Source organism: Cannabis sativa, chromosome 6 (assembly GCF_029168945.1).
Source record: "Cannabis sativa cultivar Pink pepper isolate KNU-18-1 chromosome 6, ASM2916894v1, whole genome shotgun sequence".
NCBI lineage: Eukaryota > Viridiplantae > Streptophyta > Magnoliopsida > Rosales > Cannabaceae > Cannabis > Cannabis sativa.
In genome coordinates, this window is record NC_083606.1 from 48,736,029 (window position 1) to 48,756,931 (window position 20,903).

A 20,903-nucleotide genomic window follows, 5' to 3' on the forward strand; every position below is an offset into this window, starting at 1 on the left:
AACGTTTCCAAACTCAACCAAACTTTCCAGACCTGCTAATTAGACCCTAATAAACATTTTCCAAGTGATAAAACAAAGCTTCATGCATAAAATCAAAATCCACCATTAAAGCTCCAAGCTTTGAGTTCAAAACTCAAACTTGGTTAAACAACACTAACTTGCATTCAAATCAATCCCAACCTACTTAAACATGCATAAAATCACCTCTGAAAACTACAGCAAACATCACAAAACAGCAGCAACAGATTTCAACAATTTTCTTTGAAAACCATAGTTTTGAGCCAAAATTCCATACTTGCTTAAAATCAATTAATCATGCTTTAAAAACCTATTCTATTTCACTCATTCAAACATGATTAAACTTCTGAAAACCACACATAAATCCAGCAGCAACAAGAACAAAAAACAAAGCATGCAAACTATCATTTTCTTCCAAAAATTGCAAGAGACTAAAAGAGAGTTGCTAGAGCCTTACCTTGAGTTAAAACCACAAAGAATTGCTTGAAAAATCCCTAGATGAAGTTGCAAAATCCAAAACCCTAGCTGGGTTCTAAGGGAAAAACGAGAGAGAGAGAGTGTTTGAAGAGAGAGAGAGATGAATATCTTTTCAATTTTCTTATTTTTTAGAAAAAAGGATAAAATGGGATAAAATGATGGTTTTATTAAATCATTTCAGCCAAAATAAGCCTTAAAAATCTGATTTCTCATTAACATAAAATTCACTAAAAGACAAACATACAAATGGGCAAAAAGACCATTTTGCCATTTCCACCCTAAAAGGCATAAAAGGGTACTTAGGGGTATTTTGGGAAAACTCTAAATTCCCGACTAATCCCGACATTCCCAATGTCTAAATAAATCGTCCCACTATACTAAAATACTAATTTGTGATTCTACTGAGCCATACACCGAGTTCCATGTTGCCGGACACCGAAAATGCAAAATTATGAAATTTCACTATATGACATAAAAATGCATTCTGAATTCAAAAATAACAGCATAATAAATTATTTAAATGGCTATAAATAATTTCATAATTAATCATAATTAACTGCTAATTTCCAAATTAAACTATGCGGGCTTTACAATTTTACCAGGAACTTAGATCTACTCACAAGTATGTTGATTTAACAACCTAAATATGAACTTCTAAAACGATATGAAATTAAACACATAAGAGTATCAGAAATCTTACAGTGATTGCAGCGGAATATATATGTCTCCTCCCACTCAGATCTCTAACCCTTGATTCCTTTCTGTAGCAGAGTATAATCAAGATCTGAGCCCGAAAGTCCTTCTTTGTTGTTTCTGAAATCTACACAGCCTTCCTCACTATGATTGAGGTATTACTTGATGTGTGTGGGCACTACTCTAGCACTCATACATTTCGAAACAGTGGAGGTATAGAGAGAGAGAGGGTGGCGGCTAAGAGAGAATTGTCTGAGAGAAAATTCTTTCAGAATAATGCTGTGAAAAGCTTGTACAGTTGTGTTAAACTCTGAAGCCTTTGCCTTCTATTTATAGAAGACCACCAAGGGCTATGATTGACATTTTGAACTGAGAAAATCAAAGGGAAAAGGAAGGTAAAGGGGCTGGCCTATGCAATGTGGAAACAAGGCTTGCCTCTTTTCCAACTTTCCTTTTCCTACACTTGATAGTTTCCCTTTTTGTGAAAAATTGCCAATTCCATTGTTCAACCATATTAATGATAAATCTAATTATTTAATAATTAAAAATAATTATCAAATAATATATTATCATTTATTTTATTAATAATGAAACTAATTAAAGTTTCCTAATTAATAAATATGCCCTTCAAAATCTCTATTTACTGTTTTGCCCTTAATAAGTGCTAAATTCTCAAACTGACAGGTCTATCTTGAGAATTTTTAATTGATTAATTAAAATCAATTAAATGAGTCCTACAAGTAATATCATCTCAACTAGTGAGGGGACCATGGGTCTATATATCCGAGCTTCCAATAAGCAGATCTAGAATTTACCACTTAAATTCACTGACTTATTAATTCTTCGTTGAATCCACACATAGAACTCAGAATTGCACTCTCAGTATATAGAATGCTCTATATGTTCCACCATATAGACACATTATTAGTTATCCATTGTTATAATCCTAATGTGATCAATGATCCTCTATATGGATAATCTACACTGTAAAGGGACTTAAATTACCGTAACACCCTACAGTGTATTTTATCCTTAAAACACTTAACCCTGTATAAATGATATTTCAACTAAGTGAAATGAGTACTCAATCATTTATCTCATTTGGTTAAGCTCGAAGGAAATCACCCTTTGCTTACTATTCGCCAGATAGAAGTTATAGATTCCATATTTATGTTAGCGCTCCCACTCAATCGCACTACCGTGTTCCCAAAATGTATGTATTTCCCAGACTAAAGTTTTAGGCTTAACTAACAAATCAAAGAACACGAATAACACTCTTGAAATTAAGCCTAACCATATCATGATTTAGATCATGTGATCTAGGATCAACTTCTGATATTGAATTGAATAGATGTTTACGGTAAGTTTCAAAATCTAATTCAAAGTTCAATATCGGTCCATTCCAATGCATACTCCATGCATCCAACCTGCGCTTTACTTTAACCTATGTTCTGGAATGAACATAACATTTCTCCAAATGTAAGTAAACTCTGTTGTAGATTGTCATATCAGTGAAACCCAGTGTTCTGATAAATCTAGGAATACTTTATTCACATAGTCATGTTTATTTTCCACTGTGTTGACAACACAATAAACATGTTCAAGTATGTGAAAGGGGTTTGCATGAATTTATAAATCAAATAGACAAGCAATTGATTAAGTGAACCAAAACATACACAAGTGAATGAAAAATTACTTCTGTTACTTTATTGATATAGAATAATCTGGATTACATTGAAACAGAGTTTTATTTAGAGCATAAAACCCAACATGTGTTATAGTGAGATTTCTCTCACCTAGAAACTCGAGACCAGACTCCTATTTAAAGGACACGTGTATTCAGATTTCCAATGAAAGCTGAAATGTCCATGAGAGACTTCTCAAAGTTTAGACCTCGCCCACGATAAAACCAGCGAGATATTGCGAGTACGACCTAAGTCGGATCACATAACCATAATTCGCATTATGCAGAGTAGATCCAACTCGCATGTGTCAGGACATATGCGAGTATCTATATTTCTGCGAAAGCATAGAGACCAACTCTCTATGATGCGATTTGGTCCCAACGATCCCATAGCCCTGACAAACCGATAAAGACTCGCATGATTAGGTTCTACCAGCTCGACATGCGATGTCTACAAGAGGCGATTACCTAAGGGCGTAAACGTTCCAAACGTACTGATGACCCTGCGAGCTCAACAACGGAACATGAACAGTCAACTCGCAGATGTGGAAGACGCATGCGTTGATAGACTTGATAACTGTCGTTCATTTATTAATGTTAACGTTGCTTGGGTTTAATTATTGCAATTCAATATGTAAATAATGGATTAACAATAAATGTGATCCTTGTGTAACCGATTGGACACCTGCTTTGTATATAAAGGGGTGATCCACCATGAAATGGCACCTACGAATCCCTTTCCACAGTGGACTAAGCAGATCATAATCTGACTGAACCACTATAATTCTCTGTCTTATTGTTATTTTCCAGCTTTCGTTGATTGTTTCCCATTCTCAGTCGAGTACTCGCCATTCTAGGTTGAATACTCGCACTTGTCTTTACACATAAAATTCTTCTTGTTGTTAATAATACAATATAATTTGGTGTTGCGAAATTCACTCGACAACACCCGAGATTAGGGTTTTAATCATGTAACTTACCCGGTTTCAAAATATGATTAGGGCATCCATCTAGCACGAGATTTCCGTTCAGGTCAGCCAGCACACTTGAATTCGGAAAACAGGTAAGAACTGAATATAATATGTGATGTGATTATCTGAATGTATGTATATGTGTTTGTATATGCATGCTTAAATTATGATTTGCACTACCAACACTTGTATGGATATGATATAGAGTGCATTGGTATAGTGAGTGGTGTTGTTGTGAGTACGATACAGTGATACCAACACGGGCACGGGAAAGTGCTAAGGTGTGTGGTATATCACTCAGTGGTACTCAGGGTACGGAGTAAACCTTACCAATACTCGTACAGTGAGGTACGTTGTGTATGTGGTATAGTGGTTGTACCCTAGTGTTGAACGTTCATACTCATCTGTTAAGCTTTGTAAATAGGTGTATGGGCACCTATTTACAGGTCAGAAATTATATGATATGTTATATGCATTTCTTACTGAGTCTATCGACTCACAGTTCTTCTTCCATGTGTAGGTAAAGGAAAGGCGAAGGCTGAACAAGAGTGAACTTGAGCTCAGATGGGATTGTACATGTCAAAGCAGCGCGACCTGGAGTGTTCGGTCTCGGGACATATGGGGATTGTATTTTGATAGTCGCTGTGCGACCTGTACTAAATGTGTATTTTGAAATCTTAATTTTACAAAGTTTGAAAACAGGATCCCGGCATTTGTAAATATGTTATTATATTACAAAGTTTAAGACTTAATGCAAAAGTTTTAATTTGACAGGTTTTTCGAGAAAATTCTTTGATTAGCAAAGATTGCACTATAATTGAAAAAGCACTGTAGCGTGCCTTAGCATTAGGGCGTTACAGTGTAACTGTATTGTATTCTAAAAATAAAAATATAAGAAAATTTCTGTTTGGAATCTAAAATTAAAGTCAAAGACTTAAATTTATACCAAATATAATGAGTAATTCTATCTTGGACCACCACTACTAATTTAACTCTAAGTCTGATTTGCCCATACAAGTAGGAGATTTCTAAGATTGAGGACTTATATCATTGTTGAATAGAATTTCGGGATTATAATCATATGCGTCATTTATTTTCTGAAGGGAAAAAATAGAATGACATGAAATGATATATAGACCATTCATCCAATGATATGTTATTGAGCTAATTCGAAATGAATAAGCTAAGAGGAATTAGGATAATTTCGTTCATAAATAAGAATCCAACGATGCTTCGATTAGCGAGAGTCAAAGTAATCTTATTTATACAATCTTCTTGATTCATATTGTAAAAATACTAGTCTAAGGTGTCATCAATTGATGAACAGCTAGATGTTACATATACAATATTTATCTTTCGAGATCTAACACTATTATGTATGTCTAATGGTGAAAATCCATTAGGGATTTATCTCATTAGAAAAACAAACCAAGTTAGACCAACAATGAAGATTCGAAATTAAACTACAATTTAATGACAGAAAATAACATGGTTTAATATAAATTCATACACAATTCAAAAATTATTAAACATATAGCAAGTAGGAATGACAAGTGAAAATACTAAAACATACAATCCTAAATCATTTCCAAGGTTCTCAACAAACTGATATTAGTGTCCCGTTTAGGCGAGAGTCAAAGCTACCATCCATTGAATAGAGTTGTCAGCTCATCTAAAATGTTAAACATTCTAGCAACCTTTTATTCGATCAAGATTGGAATCCAGCGTTGTCCCATTTAGGCGAGAGTCAAGTTATTCTATCTTATGAGCTTCTACCATTGTTTCATATTTTGGAAGTCAAATACAGTTGCCACCATTAGGGTGATCCATACCATATAAAACACTTACAAAGCTACTTATCTTTCGAGATTAAACGGTGCGAACTTGCTAATGAACGTTCCTCCATTAGGGAGGATTACTCACTAAAACAAACGCTATGTAAAATCAACAATGGAGATCGAATATCTTAATAGTAATAAAGCTCATTCTTTAAAATGTATTTTCATTATTATTTATAATAAAATATATTCGTAAATATCGAATTTAGAATTAAAATTATAAATTAGAATTTAATTTAATATTTATAAAATATACTTAGATGGTGATTAAAATAAATTAAATTATTTCCATCTCAATAGTAATTTTGATATATAAATATTAAGAAAATTATTTAAGTTGTATTATTTTAAATTAATTTGCAACTCAAAATAAATTTTCATGAGAATATATTTATTGTATTTTGAAAAAGAAAGTATAAAAACTTTATATTTTCGAAATACTTAAATAATAATTACTTAGAAAAATACTTCAAGCAAAAATATCACCTATCTAGATTTTTCTTTGACTAATTAATTCAATTTCTAATAATATACTTTAAATCATTTATTTTAAATTACTCAATAAATGAAAAAAAATCATTGATTTAAGTTGGTCCAAGAATTAATTAAAATAAATAATTAATTTACAACTTAATCTATTTTTCAAGATAAATTCAAAATCATCTTGCATTGTGAAATGGAATTTCGAAAATTGATTAATAAATTAAAGAAAAAATATATTTTAAAAATTATTTAAATTTAGTTGAAAAAATAAATTACAACCAAAAAATAATTTTCTATTTAATTAAGTGTCATGAAAAAGAAATATTTAAGTATCATGATGAAAATAAACTTAGATATTTCATTTTCAATTTAATTAAATGTATTAAATTCAAGAAATAAATAATTAAGTGTAGAGAAGGCTTAATTATTAATCTCTAGTTTAATACTAGGAAAAAATGTACTTAAAATAAATTGTACCAAAACTAATTATTTAAATAATTAATTTCACAATGTATAATATTTTCCTATTTAATATTAGAAATAATAAGTAGTCTAGAAATAACTATCTAGAAAATATCTTATTTGACTAAGTATCTTTTCAACAAAATTTGAAAAAATATCTAATTTAAGTTGTATTAGAAAAAAATCTAGAACTTAAATATTTTCAAATTTAAATTTAACGAAATATCAAAAATTAAGTTGTAACCACTTAATTTGAAAATATTCCATTTTAAGTTAATATTCGAAAAACTATCAACTTAAAAAATATCTAAAGAATCTTAATAACCAATTCCTAAAATTCCTCAACTTAATTTTAAAATTTGAAATTCAAAAGATATTCAGATTTAAGTTGATTATTTAGTGATAACTAATTTTCAACTTAAATAGGAATATTTAATGAAAAATTCAAATTAAGCTTCAGAAAGAATGTAGTTGGTTATAATACTATATTTAATTAAATACAAGAAAATACAAATAGTTTATCTTAGAATAAAATTCTTTAAACTATAGTTTTCTTAAATTAATTTAAAAATAAATGAAATTAATTATTTTGTTAGTCAATTTTATTAGGTTAAACTAATTTAATTAACCTAGTACAGTTATTCAAATCAGGCAAATGGGCCTTCACAATTGGGGTAGTTCATGTGAGGGGGGCTGGGTTCAGTATGTCGTACCCACTACTATGGCTCCCAACTCTCACACAAGGCCCAAAAGAGAGGAATTTAACCTTAAAATGAACAACTGTTATTAATTGAATAGGCCCAAAAACTAAATGGGCCTAAATAAAATCTATCAAAAACTATGATATTTTATTTAGCAACAACAACCTATATGCATCTATAACAAAAATTAAACATATAGGCTCACACAGGCACACATTTGCATGGATCATATCATGTTGCTAGGTCATACACAGATGAAAAAAGATTGTAAAATTTACCTGTTACAAATTATTTATTTGACCAATGGAACCATGAGTTAAAATGAGATCATTGGATCTGTCAACAAGTTAACCATGGCTATTTGCAATCAAGCAATAATAGGTTTTATAAAACTTACATACAAGCTAAAACACATACTCCTGCAACAAGATGAATTGAATAGTTGGATGTAGGGTTTATTTAATTTTAAATAATTATTTTTGAAAATATTTAAATAATAAAAAAAATATTTCGGTTTTTAAAAAAAATAAAAAAAATGTAAAATTAAACTTACAATTTTTGAAAAATTAGGTTTCAACTAACCTAAATATCATTTCAAAAATAATTGCTAAAGGAATTAGATTACCGTTACACCCTACAATGTATTTTATCCTTAAAACACTTAACCTCGTATAAATGATATTTCAGCTTATGTGAAATGAGTACTCCACCATTCATTTTTGTTTGGTCAAGCTCGAAGGAGATCATCCTTTACTTACTATTCGCCAGATAGAAGCTATAGATTCCATGTTTACGTTAGCGCTCCCACTCAATTGCACTACCGTGTTCCCAAAATGTACGTATCACCCTGACCCAAAAGTAGGCTTAACTAACAAATCAAAGAACACAAATAGCCTCTTGAGATTGAGCCTAATCATAACAGGATTAAGATCATTTGATCTAGGATCAACTAGGCGATATTGACTTGAATAGATATTACGGTAAGTTTAATAAATCTAAGTCAAAGTTCAATATCGTTCCCTTCCGATGCATACTCCATGCATCCCACCTGAGCTTTATTTAACCAATGCTCTGGAAAGAACATAGCATTTCTCCAAATTTAAGTAAACTCTGTTGTAGATTATCATATTAGTAAAACCCTATGTCTGATAAATCTAGGAATCTTTATTCACATAGTCATGTTTACTTTCCAATGTGTTGACAACACAATAAACAGGATCAAGTATGTGAAAAGGGTTTCAGATGAATTTATAAATAAAATAGACAAGCAATTGATAAGATGAACCAAAACATACACAAATGAATGAAAAATACTTCTGTTTCTTTATTGATGTTGAATAAAATGGATTACATTGAAATGGAGTTTTATTTAGGGCATAAAACCCAACAGATTGAGGTACCACTTGATGTGTGTGGGCACTACTCATTCACTCAAGGGATTTCGAAATTTAGAGAAGAAAAGAGAGAGGAAAGTGGTGCTCAGGAATTCTCTCTGAAAAGAGTTAGATGCAATTGTGTGTTGTTTCCTGAAGCCATTACTTTCTATTTATAGAATGCCCTCTAGGTTTAGGTTAGAATTGGGTGGCATTAAAATAATGGAAAAAATAAAATGGTAAACCTCTTGCATAGTGGGCGGCCCATATGAGGAAATTGGGCCTTACTTTACAATTTTCCCATTTTGTTATTTTTCATTCCCATTTTCTCAAAAATGCCAATTTTCCAATTTAACCTTTTAAATGCCAATTCTAATTATTTAATAACTTAAAAATAATTATTAAATAATATTTTCATTTAATATATTTATCAATTTATACATATGAAGTATCTTAATTAATAAATAAACCTAGAATCTCTTTTCTTTACAATTTCGCCATTGCTTAGTGAAAGTTCATAAAGTAGACGTAGTCTAACTTTAGAATTATAATTGATTAATCAAAATCAATTAACTGAGTCTTACCAGCAGTATGGTCTCAACTAGTATGGGGACCATGGGTCTATATAACCGAGCTTCCAATAAGTCGAACCGAATTTACCAAGTAAATTCCCTAACTTATTAATTCCTTAATGAATCCACACTCAGAATTTGGAATTGCACTCTCAGTCATATAGAACGATCTATATGTTCCACGATATAGATACGTCATTAGTTATCCATTGTTATAATCCTAATTTTATCAATGATCCCCTATATAGATGATTTACACTATAAAGGGATTATATTACCGTAACACCCTACAATGCATTTTATCCTTAAAACACTTAGCCCTGTATAAATGATATTTCAACTAAGTGAAATGAGTACTCCACCATTTATTTTCGTTTGGTTAAGCTCGAAGGAAATCATCCTTTACTTTCTATTCGCCAAATAGAAGCTATAGATTCCATATTTATGTTAGCGCTCCCACTCAATTGCACTACCTTGTTCCGAAAATGTATGTATCACCCTGACCCAAAAGTAGGCTTAACTTACAAATCAAAGAACACGAATATTGTTGGGTTTTATGCCCTAAATAAAACTCATTTCAATATAATCAGATTTACTTATTAATATAGATCAGAAATAGCATTTAATGTTGCATGGTTCACATGATTTATTTCATGATTATATGTACATAATGTATAGATTCATCTGAAACCCTTTTCACATACTTGATCCTGTTTATTGTGCCGTCAACACATTGGAAAGTAAACATGACTATGTGAATAAAGTTTCCTAGATTTATCAGACACAGGATTTTACTGATATGATAATCTACAACAGAGTTTACTTGCATTTGGAGAAGTGCTATGTTCTTTCCAGAGCATTGGTTAAAGTAAAGCTCAGGTTGGATGCATGGAGTATGCATCGGAAGGGACCGATATTGAACTTTAACTTAGATTTAATTAAACTTACCGTAAAATCTATTCAAGTCAATATCGCCTAGTTGATCCTAGATCAAATGATCTTAATCCTGTTATGATTAGGCTCAATCTTGAAAGGCTATTCGTGTTCTTTGATTTGTTAGTTAAGCCTACTTTTAGGTCAGGGTGATACGTACTTTTTGGGAACACGGTAGTGCAATTGAGTGGGAGCGCTAGCATAAACATGGAATCTATAGCTTCTATGTGGCGAATAGTAAGCAAAGGATGATCACCTTCGAGCTTGACCAAACGAAAATAAATGGTGGAGATCTCATTTCACATAAGTTGAAATATCATTTATACGGGGTCAAGTGTTTTAAGGATAAAATACATAGTAGGGTGTTACGGTAATTTAATCCCTTTACTGTGTAGATCATTCATATAGAGGATAATTGATCACATTAGGATTATAACAATGGATAACTAATGATGTGTCTATATGGTGGAACATATAGAGCATTCTATATACTGAGAGTGCAATTCTAAGTTCTATGCGTGGATTCAACGAAGAATTAATAAGTTAGTGAATTTTAGTGCTAAATTCTTGATCTACTTATTGGAAGCTCGGTTATATAGACCCATGGTCCCCCCACTAGTTGAGATAATATTGCTTGTAAGACTCATGTAATTGGTTTTGATTAATCAATTATAATTCTCAAATTAGACTATATCTATTTGTGAATTTTTTCACTAAGTAAGGGCGAAATTGTAAAGAAAGAGTTTATAGGGGCATGTTTGTTAATTATGATACTTTGTATGGTTCAATTAATAAATATGATAAATGACAATATTATTTAATAATTATTTATAGTTATTAAATAGTTAGAATTGGCATTTAAATGGTTGAATTAGAAAATTGGCGTTTTTGAGAAAATCAGATGCAGAAAAGGTAAAACTGCAAAATTGCAAAAAGTGAGGCCCAAATCCACTAGTATAGGGCCAGCCACTTTTGTAGGCAATTTAAACTGATATTTTCATTATTTTAATGCCAAATAATTCAAACCTAACCCTAGTGGAATGCTATAAATAGATAGTGAAGGCTTCAGGAAAATTACACTTAAATTTTCTATTTTTCCTTCAGAGAAAAACCTGAGCCTTTCTCTCTCCCTATCTTTAGCTGCCACTTCTTCTTTCTCTTCCCTCTTGAATTTCGAAATTCTTAGTGTATGAGTAGTGCCCACACACAGCAAGTGATACCTCAATCATAGTGAGGAAGATCGTGAAGAAAGATCATCAACAAAGGAGTTTCAGCATCAAAGATTCAGAGAAAGAGATCCAGGTTCAGATATTGATAATGCTCTGCTACAGAAAGGAATCAAGGGCTAGATATCTGAACGGAAGGAGTCATATTATTCCGCTGCACCCAATGTAAGGTTTCTTAAACTTTATATGTGTTTATTTCATCGTTTTAGAAAGTTCATATTTAGGGTGTTAATAAACATACTTGTGAGTAGATCTAAGATCCTGGTAAAATAATTTCCAACAAATAACACTCTTGAGATTGAACCTAATCATATCAGGATTAAGATAATTTAATCTAGGATCAACAGGTGATATTGAATTGAATAGATATACGGTAAATTTGATATATCTAATCAAAGTTCAATATCGGTCCCTTCCGATGTATACTCCATACATCTAATACTAGTAAACTTTGCCAATGTCCTGGAAAGGACATAACACTTTTCCAAGGTGTAAGAATACCTATCGCTGATCATACCATGTCAGTCTAAATACAGTGTTCTGAAAAATCAGGGAATAAACTTTCGAACATATTATTAAGATTATATTCCACTTTGCTGACAACACTATAATCATTAACAAATTCATATGTTCTGGACTTAAATAGAATTCATACATTATATATATAATCATGAAATAAATCATGTGAACCATGCAATATAAAATGTTATTTCTGATCTTTATTAATAATTAAATCTGATTATATTGAAATAGGTTTTATTTATTGCACAAAACCCAAAGCCATGGGCCTATATAACTGAGCTTTCAATAAGTAGATCTAGAATTCACCAAGTAAATTCTCAACGTATTAATTCCGTCTTGCGCCACTATAGATTTAGAATTGAATAACACTCTCAGTTATATAGAATGCTCTATATGTACCATGATATAGATACGTTATGATTATCTATTGTTACAATCCTAATAGTCAAGGATACTCTATAGATGATCTACATTGAATATGGACAAATTTATCGTTCTACCCTTCATTGTATTTTATCCTTAAAACACTTGGCAACATATAAATGATACTTCAATAAACTAATATAATTACTAAAATGAGGCCTCAATCATTTATCTCTATTCAACAAAGTTAAAAGAAAATTATCGTTTGACTTCTAAATACTTATAAAAGTTGTAGATTCCAAATAAATGATCACTGCTCCCACTCAATTGAACTATCATATCCTTAATCTGTATGTCACGAGAAGATCCAATTGGTCGACTTTAACGAACAAATTGAAGAACATAAATAATACATTTAAGTTTGACCTAACCATATCAGGATTAAGATCGGTAGACCTAAGATCAACCATTGATATTGACTTAGAAAGATATAACCAGAAGTTGATGATATCTTATTTAAGATCAATATCAGTCCTTTCTAATGTATACTCCATACATCCAATATTGTTAAACTTTGACAATGCCCTAGAAAGGAGATAACAGTTATCCAAGGTGTAAGTATACCTTATTGCTGATTATCATGCTAGTCTAAATCTAGTGAACTGACAAATCATGGGAATTAAACTTTTGAACATATAATCATGATTATATTTCACTGTGCTGACGATACTATAATTATGAACAAATATATACATATTTACATATGTTCCAAAATTAATAGAATTTATACATTGAACATAATCATGAAATAAATCATGTGAACCATGCAACATAAAATGTAATTTCTGATCTTTTATTAATTAGTAAATCTGATTATTTTGAAATGGGTTTTATTTAGGGCACAAAACCCAAGAAACTCCCACTTGCACTAACATAAAACAAAAAGTGCATTTCAAATAATCTTAAAACCTTGATATCCAGATCAAGTGTATAATGTAGTATTCTCTTTGTAATATTATTTGACAGGTTATAATCAATACAAACTTTCCTCCACCATTACATTTTCTTAATCACAAAATATTGATATTGTGAAATTCCTCTCTATATGTCTACTCGTCTAGGGATACTGGATTCTTTACTTTTTGGAAACTACTTCTCTGTTAGTCAGGAAGTAACAATAGTAGTTAATAAATTGGTTGTACAATGCCAAAAACAGTATAAAACTTTCCATAGACTGAGTAAGTATCTTACCTGCAACTTTAATATTCAGTCTCACTGGTAGATTAGAGATTCTAGATTGGTTTTTACACTTCTCCAAAATCACTACTCCACCCCCAGAGTAATCACCATCTCATCAGCAGACTTTTCTAGCACTAATGCAAGTCTAGAAAATTGATTTGGTGTAGTCTGAGTGTATTAAAATAACACCCTTATCGACTAACATATAGTTCATCTTCTTGATCTTAAGTTTTACTTGATTGTCTTCCAATGTTGATTTCCTGGATTAATTTGATACCAACTCATTACTCCCACTCAACATTAGGTGTCTGGTCTATTGAATAAGAAAGCATATCTGAGACCTCTCACTGTTGATCCTAAGGAATTCTTTTCTTGGCCTTTATCTTTTCTGGAATAGTTGAAATTTTTCCTTAGATAAATAAAATCTATATCTAGAAGTAGAAAAGCCTCTATAGATGTAGCCATTTGAAAAATTCTCCAGCATCTTACTAAAGTAAGTTGCTTGCACTAAAGTAAGTAAATTATCAGGATGACCATAAGCCACAGGTTTAGATAAACTCAAACCTTTATAATACTAGGAACAGGAAGTTTTGTTGAGTCCGTTGAATACAATTATTTTCAAAATTTCCTTTCTTGTCCTTGTAATAGAAAACTGTTGGTTACTCCATATGAATGGTTTTACCCATAGTTCTCTTAGCTTTACTTCTTAGTTCCTTATTCTGACCATCTATTACTTATTTAAACTAACAATGGATTTCATCACAAGTGTCTTCCAAGTTATAACAGGGTGAGTTCCTTAAAACCCTCCCACTATGAGAAGGTACTATCACTTTCTATCTAAGAACATTAGCGGTGTTGTCCTCTACAGTTGTTTCAAGACAACAGAGGCAGTGGGATCATCTTCTATAGAATAAGATGATAGAACACTTTGGAATCAAGAAAAAAAATATCTCCTCTACTTTACTACTTTGTTTTCAGACTTAGTCATTTTCTTAGAAAAGTAGTATTTGTTGAAACAAACACTTTCTTATCTTAATGACCATAACATGGTAACTATTCTAGCTTTTCTTAAGTTCATGATCAGGAAATCCATGAATCTAGTAATGGTTTACACTAAGTACACAACGCTTAACGCAAATTTTTGTTAACTATATTTGAGCCTAAATTGTGATAGATTCGCATGAAAACCAAAAGTAGTAAAGAAAAAAATAAGAACATAAAGGTTTTTACGTGGTTTCGTAGTTCAAATTCTGCATAGTCCGCGAGTCAATCTTATTAAATTTCTTATGCAGTTCTAGGGCTCTTTTTTCTAATTAGTTTTTCATCCATTTTTCAGTGTAACCTGCTCTTATTTATAACTACATATGACGACAGTTAATTACAGAGTTGACTGATATTTTACAACAATTATCCACTGAAATCGTGGGATTTGATTACATCACATGTAAAATAAATGCAGTTAATATTTGAAAATCACACAACTGTGATTGGTCCACTTTTACCGGGTCAATGTAAATGTGTATAAAATACATTGGAACCCATATCGTTCTGGGACGTCTCACTGGGAACATAGCAACAATAATCCTGGTAGCGAGCTGGAACTTTTCCCATGCCTTTCCGAGGTTGATAATGTAAACCTCGTTGTTTCTGCGTTTCAAGACATAATGCTCTAATTGACAATCGCAGTTCTTGGTGACAAGGTGAACTTTAGCAGTTAACGTCATTTGAATGTCAGCTTCTATCTGAGAGAGCAGACTCGACGAAGCTGTGGATCTCATTGAAAGATGTCTAGAGCTGATTATTGAAAGTACCATGAGCGCGCCTTCCTATAGCGAGATGGATGCCTCGCTATTAGTTGTTTGGATTTACTCGACTATTATACTTAGTTTGTATAACTTGTATTATACGCTTATTTCCTTAACAGTCATCATGTCTCGTCTATGTATCTTCATGCGTAGCGAGGTTGATGCCTCGCCTTGCACTACAGGTGTCGTATGGTTTCTCGTTAAAGTACGAGCCAAAAGTTTATATATTTTTATCTTGCATAAGACCTTATAGTTAGAAAGTTGTAAATATACTCTATCAGTTTCGCATTTAATGAGTTATTCCATTTTCAAATATAAATATCATTACATTTGTTGATTCGTATTCTCCCAGTTTGACATGTGTCCTCCTCTGAAGTGCTAGCCGAATTTCGGGTATAACAATTGCCCCTAAAAAACTTCCTTTTAATAAAAAGTGCTTTTTAATGATTACAGAGGGTATCTTTGTAATAATCCCTTTTGAAAAAATGCATGTCCTCTGATTTTAGCGGTTTTGTGGTTTTGAGGGACATCAACAATTAATAACCATCTTTTCCACTCCTATTTCAAATTCTACCCGTAGGATTAATCATCTTTCTGATCTAACGGAGACTAACCCAAGGGTATATAAAGGAAAAAGGAACCATCTTTGCACTATCCTTACCACTTTTGAAACTCTAAAAATTTTCTAAGCCTCTCCGTCGAAAAACCATCACCAGATTTGCTCAAAAATTTGTATGCCCTCTCGATCATTGACATTTTTTCTGCGAGTTTCATCTGATTTTATTTTCGACTTCAAGCACTCGGAGAGATCTTCATGACGTTCAGGGATTCGCAAATTGTAGAGCCATTCATCGTCTTAAACCCCAACATTGAACAGTAAGTGGCTTTTCTCCTTAATATCTCACATGCTTATTATGTTGTATTTCTGGGTTTAATTGTTACCTTATTTTTCTGTATCCTTATCATCTCATTTAATTTTAGTAATTGTTAGGGTTGCACTGTATCTGGGTAAATATTAGGGTTTAGACAGTACGTAGGTTTTCCAGATCCTCCAATTCACCACCTTCTGGTTTGATAAATTTCTTGCGGGAATTGGTATTGCTTTCTCCTTGCAGTAATGTCCCAATTTATTTCAAAGGTTTATCGTCCAGAAGATTTAGAAATTGAGTTTCCTACTAAAATTGCCATCCCTTAAAAACCCAAAATTTCAAAGCCCACATCCAAATTAGAGGTAAACGATGAAAGCATTAGGGAACACTTAGTGAAAATTAATCAGGAAGACAATGCTAGTCGCTACAGATGTTTCTTGCATGAAATCACTGAAGGCAAATGCTGTTTCTTGCGAGATGCTGCTTGGCCTGAACCTCCGAGTGTGTCTTCTATTCCTTTCGCTAAACCTCTATTTTTACCCAGAGTCACAATTACTTTTGAACCAGGTGACTTGGACTTTGAAATAATGTCCCCAAGACCCTAACATCACCTTTGAGGCAAAGTTAATAGAGTCGAGGGTGCGAACTATCTCAGGCAACGTAGGCGATTCACTGAGGACATGTGGAATCGAGTATAGGCGAGTCTGTCAAGTTAGATCAGTGCGAGCTGGTGAATTTAGTTGTTACCCACCTGTGCATCTTATAGGCGAGACCTCTAAGGGGGTCAGTGGCGAGGCCTATACAAGTGGCTCGACTGGAATAGGAGCTTAGAGCCTTGAGCACATAAGAGCAGGGGCAATAATCCCCCTTTGTGATTATTTCAAGGACTTTTCCAACCACCTCAGGCTTGCCCCGTTCCAACCAAATCCCGTCTCCAACAGAATCCTCACAAGCTTAAGGGTTCTGTACAAAATCCTAAATTGTGAGTGCCCCATTCCTCTAGAAATAGAGTATCTCTACACTATCAAAGCAGTTCTAGCGAGGAAGAATGTCGTAAGACGCTTTTACTATCTCAGCATTCACTCCGACGAGCACGAAATCATCGTGGATTTTCCAAACAAAACTTCCTTCAAGGACAACTTCTTTTTGACGACCAGCGTGTCCCCGATTGGCACAACCACTTTTCGTATAATTCGTAAGTGATTTTTTTCTTTATACTTGGTTAAATTAACCATGTCTTTTATTCGGGTTTAGTTAATCATAGTTTTTCCTTATTCCTAATAGTTGTCTCGAAATGAACTGCCCATACTACTAAGATGGCCGAGCGGCACAAGCTCTTGTTGACTCTGCCTTACGGCCTTAGGTCATCCAATTTTCTTCTAAATGAGGTCAATCTGAGGTCTGTGGACCTCTTAACTGACAAGGAGTTTACTTGTGATTACAAATATCCCAAGTATTCTTCTTGGCAGCAGGTTACTACCCCTCGGGAAGCCCGTGAAGGAGCATCCCGAGGTAATCAATGTGGTTGGTCTCCCACACTGTTTAGGGCTAAGAGTAACACTCTAGTCGCATTCTGAGATAGCCACTTTAACATTTATATTTGACATCCCCTCCTCGTAGATCGCATAACACATAGGTTTGATAGGTGGCATCCCAGATTTCGTGTCGAAATTAACTGCAATGAGTCATACTACGGTATAGCCGAGCAATATGGTACCGAGAAAAATAGGGCAAGTCACCTAGATGTGAGATGGGATTTAGAGCCAGTCGATGCCTTCAATATATTCAAGATTACGGGTTGTAGGGATTTTAGTGGATACTACAGTCCTTCTACCCCATATTCTAGTGATACCTCTGTTGGGTTTTGTGCCCTAAATAAAACCCATTTCAATATAATCAGATTTACTTATTAATAAAGATCATAAATAACATTTTATGTTGCACGGTTCACATGATTTATTTCATGTTTAGATATATAATGTATAAATTCCATTTAAGTCCAGAACATATGAATTTGTTAATGATTATAGTGTTGTCAGGACAGTGGAATATAATTTTAATTATATATTCGAAAGTTTATTCTCTGATTTGTCAAAACACTGGATTTAGAATGACATGGTATAATCAGCGATAGGTATTCTTACACCTTCAAAAAGTGTTATGTCCTTTCCAGGACATCGGCAAAGTTTACCAGTATCAGATGTGTGGAGTATACATCGGAAGGGACCGGTATTGAACTTTGATTAGATATATTAGAATTTACCGTAATATTTATTCAATTCAATATCACCTGTTGATCCTAGATCAAATGATCTTAATCCTGATATGATTAGGTTCAATCTCAAGAGTGTTATTCATGTCCTTTGATTTGTTACTTAAGCCTACTTTTGGGTCAGGGTGATACGTACATTTTGGGAGCACGGTAGTGCAATTGAGTGGGAGGGCTAACGTCAATATGGAATCTATAGATTCTATCTGGCGAATAGAAAGTAAAGGATGATTTCCTTCGAGCTTAACCAAACGAAAATAAATGGTGGAGTACTCATTTCACTTAGCTGAAATATCATTTATACAGGGTTAAGTGTTTTAAGGATAAAATACATTGTAGGGTGTTACGGTAATTTAATCCCTTTACAGTGTAAATCATCTATATAGAGGATCATTGATAAAATTAGGATTATAACAATGGATAACTAATGACGTATCTATATCTTGGAACATATAGAGTGTTCTATATGACTGACAGTGCAATTCCACGTTCTAAGAGTGGATTCAATAAGGAATTAATAAGTTAGGGAATTTACTTGGTAAATTGGGTTCGACTTATTGGAAGCTTGGTTATATAGACCCATGGTCCCCATACTAGTTGAGACCATACTGCTTGTAAGACTTAGTTAATTGATTTTAATTAATCAATTATAATTCTAAAAGTTAGACTATGTCTACTTTATGAATTTTCACTAAGCAAGGGCGAAATTGTAAAGAAAAGATATTCTAGGTTTATTTATTAATTAAGATACTTTACATGTCCACATTAATAAATATATTAAATGGCAATATTATTTAATAATTATTTTTTAAGTTATTAAATAATTAGAATTGGCATTTGAATGGTTAAATTGGAAAATTGGCATTTTTGAGAAAATGGGAATGACAAATATAAAAATGGGAAAGTCACAAAGTGAGGCCCAATTTCCTTGTATGGGCCGCCTACAATGCATAGGCTTTTACCATTTTATTTTTCCATTATTTTAATACCACACAATTCTAACCTAAACCTAGAGGCCATTCTATAAAACTAAAGTGTTGGCTTCAGGAAGCTCATAACTTTGCACATTGTTTCCTTCAGAGAAAAAGCCACACGCCACTTTCTCTCTCTTTTCTTCTCTAAATTTCGAAATCCCTTGAGTGAATGAGTAGTGCCCACACACATCAAGTGGTACCTCAATCATAGTATGTAAGACTATGGAAAATCAGCATCAAAGAAGGAGAGAAGGAGATCCAGATTCAGATCTTGATTATGCTCTGCTACAGAAAGGAATCAAGGGCTAGAGATCTGAATGGAAGGAGTCATAATATTCTGCTGCAACCTATGTAAGGTTTTCTTAAACTCTTATGTGTTTATTTCATTGTTTTAGAATTTATATTAGGATGTTAATCAAACATACTTGGTAGTAAATCTAGATCCTGGTAAAATAATTTCCAACAACTGGTATCAGAGCCATGTTAATGATTTAAGTTCATGTAATATGAATTAAAACGATGTTTTATATGTTATGTGTTAATTTGGATGGATTCATGTTGGTTTATGTGCTTATGTGATGAATATTTGTGTACGAAATTTTTACATGAAAAATATTTTTTCTATTTTTGAAAATATTTTATTTGGATTCCTTGTGAAAAATTAAGCAATTTTTGTTTTTACGGAACATAATTCCGATGAAAAACGAAGAAGATATGAATTTTAGAAGATTGGAAATCATGGCTGCTGCATGCAGCCTATCCTGGCTGCCCCCTACAAATTGCGATTTTTGTGGTTTTTTCCCCAAAAATCCAATTTTTTATGGGATTGTTTCCCAAAATCTCATATTTCCAATTTTAGATTTTTCCAATTTTAAATATTTCCAATTTTTAAATATTTCCAATTTTAAATATTTCTATTTTAGAATATTTCTAATGTTAAATATTTCCTATTATGGTCAGATTAAAAAATTTGTTAACTTCTTTAATATTTATACATTATTTAATTATAAGATTAAAAATTTTGATATTTAACATATTTGAAATTAAAAGATAACTTTATCTTTTTATTTAAAATGTTATGTTAAAATTATCTTCTATGAAAAATTAAATAATTAATAAATTTGAAATTAACATAGATATTTTTATAGATATACTTACCATAATATTTTCAAATTCAAAAGTCTGTTATTTTGTTAAATATTTAATTATTTATATATTATAAGTTTAAAAATGATATTTTTCTATATATATCATTTTTTTTCTTATTGGAAATTTATAAATCATATATTAAATATTTAAATAACTTAGATATTTTTGTAGAAATTTGAATATTGCTTAATTTGATATATTTTGACATATAATTATGGTAATTATTATTCATTTATTATTTTATTCCTAAAATAATAATTATCTAACCAAATCTATTTTAAA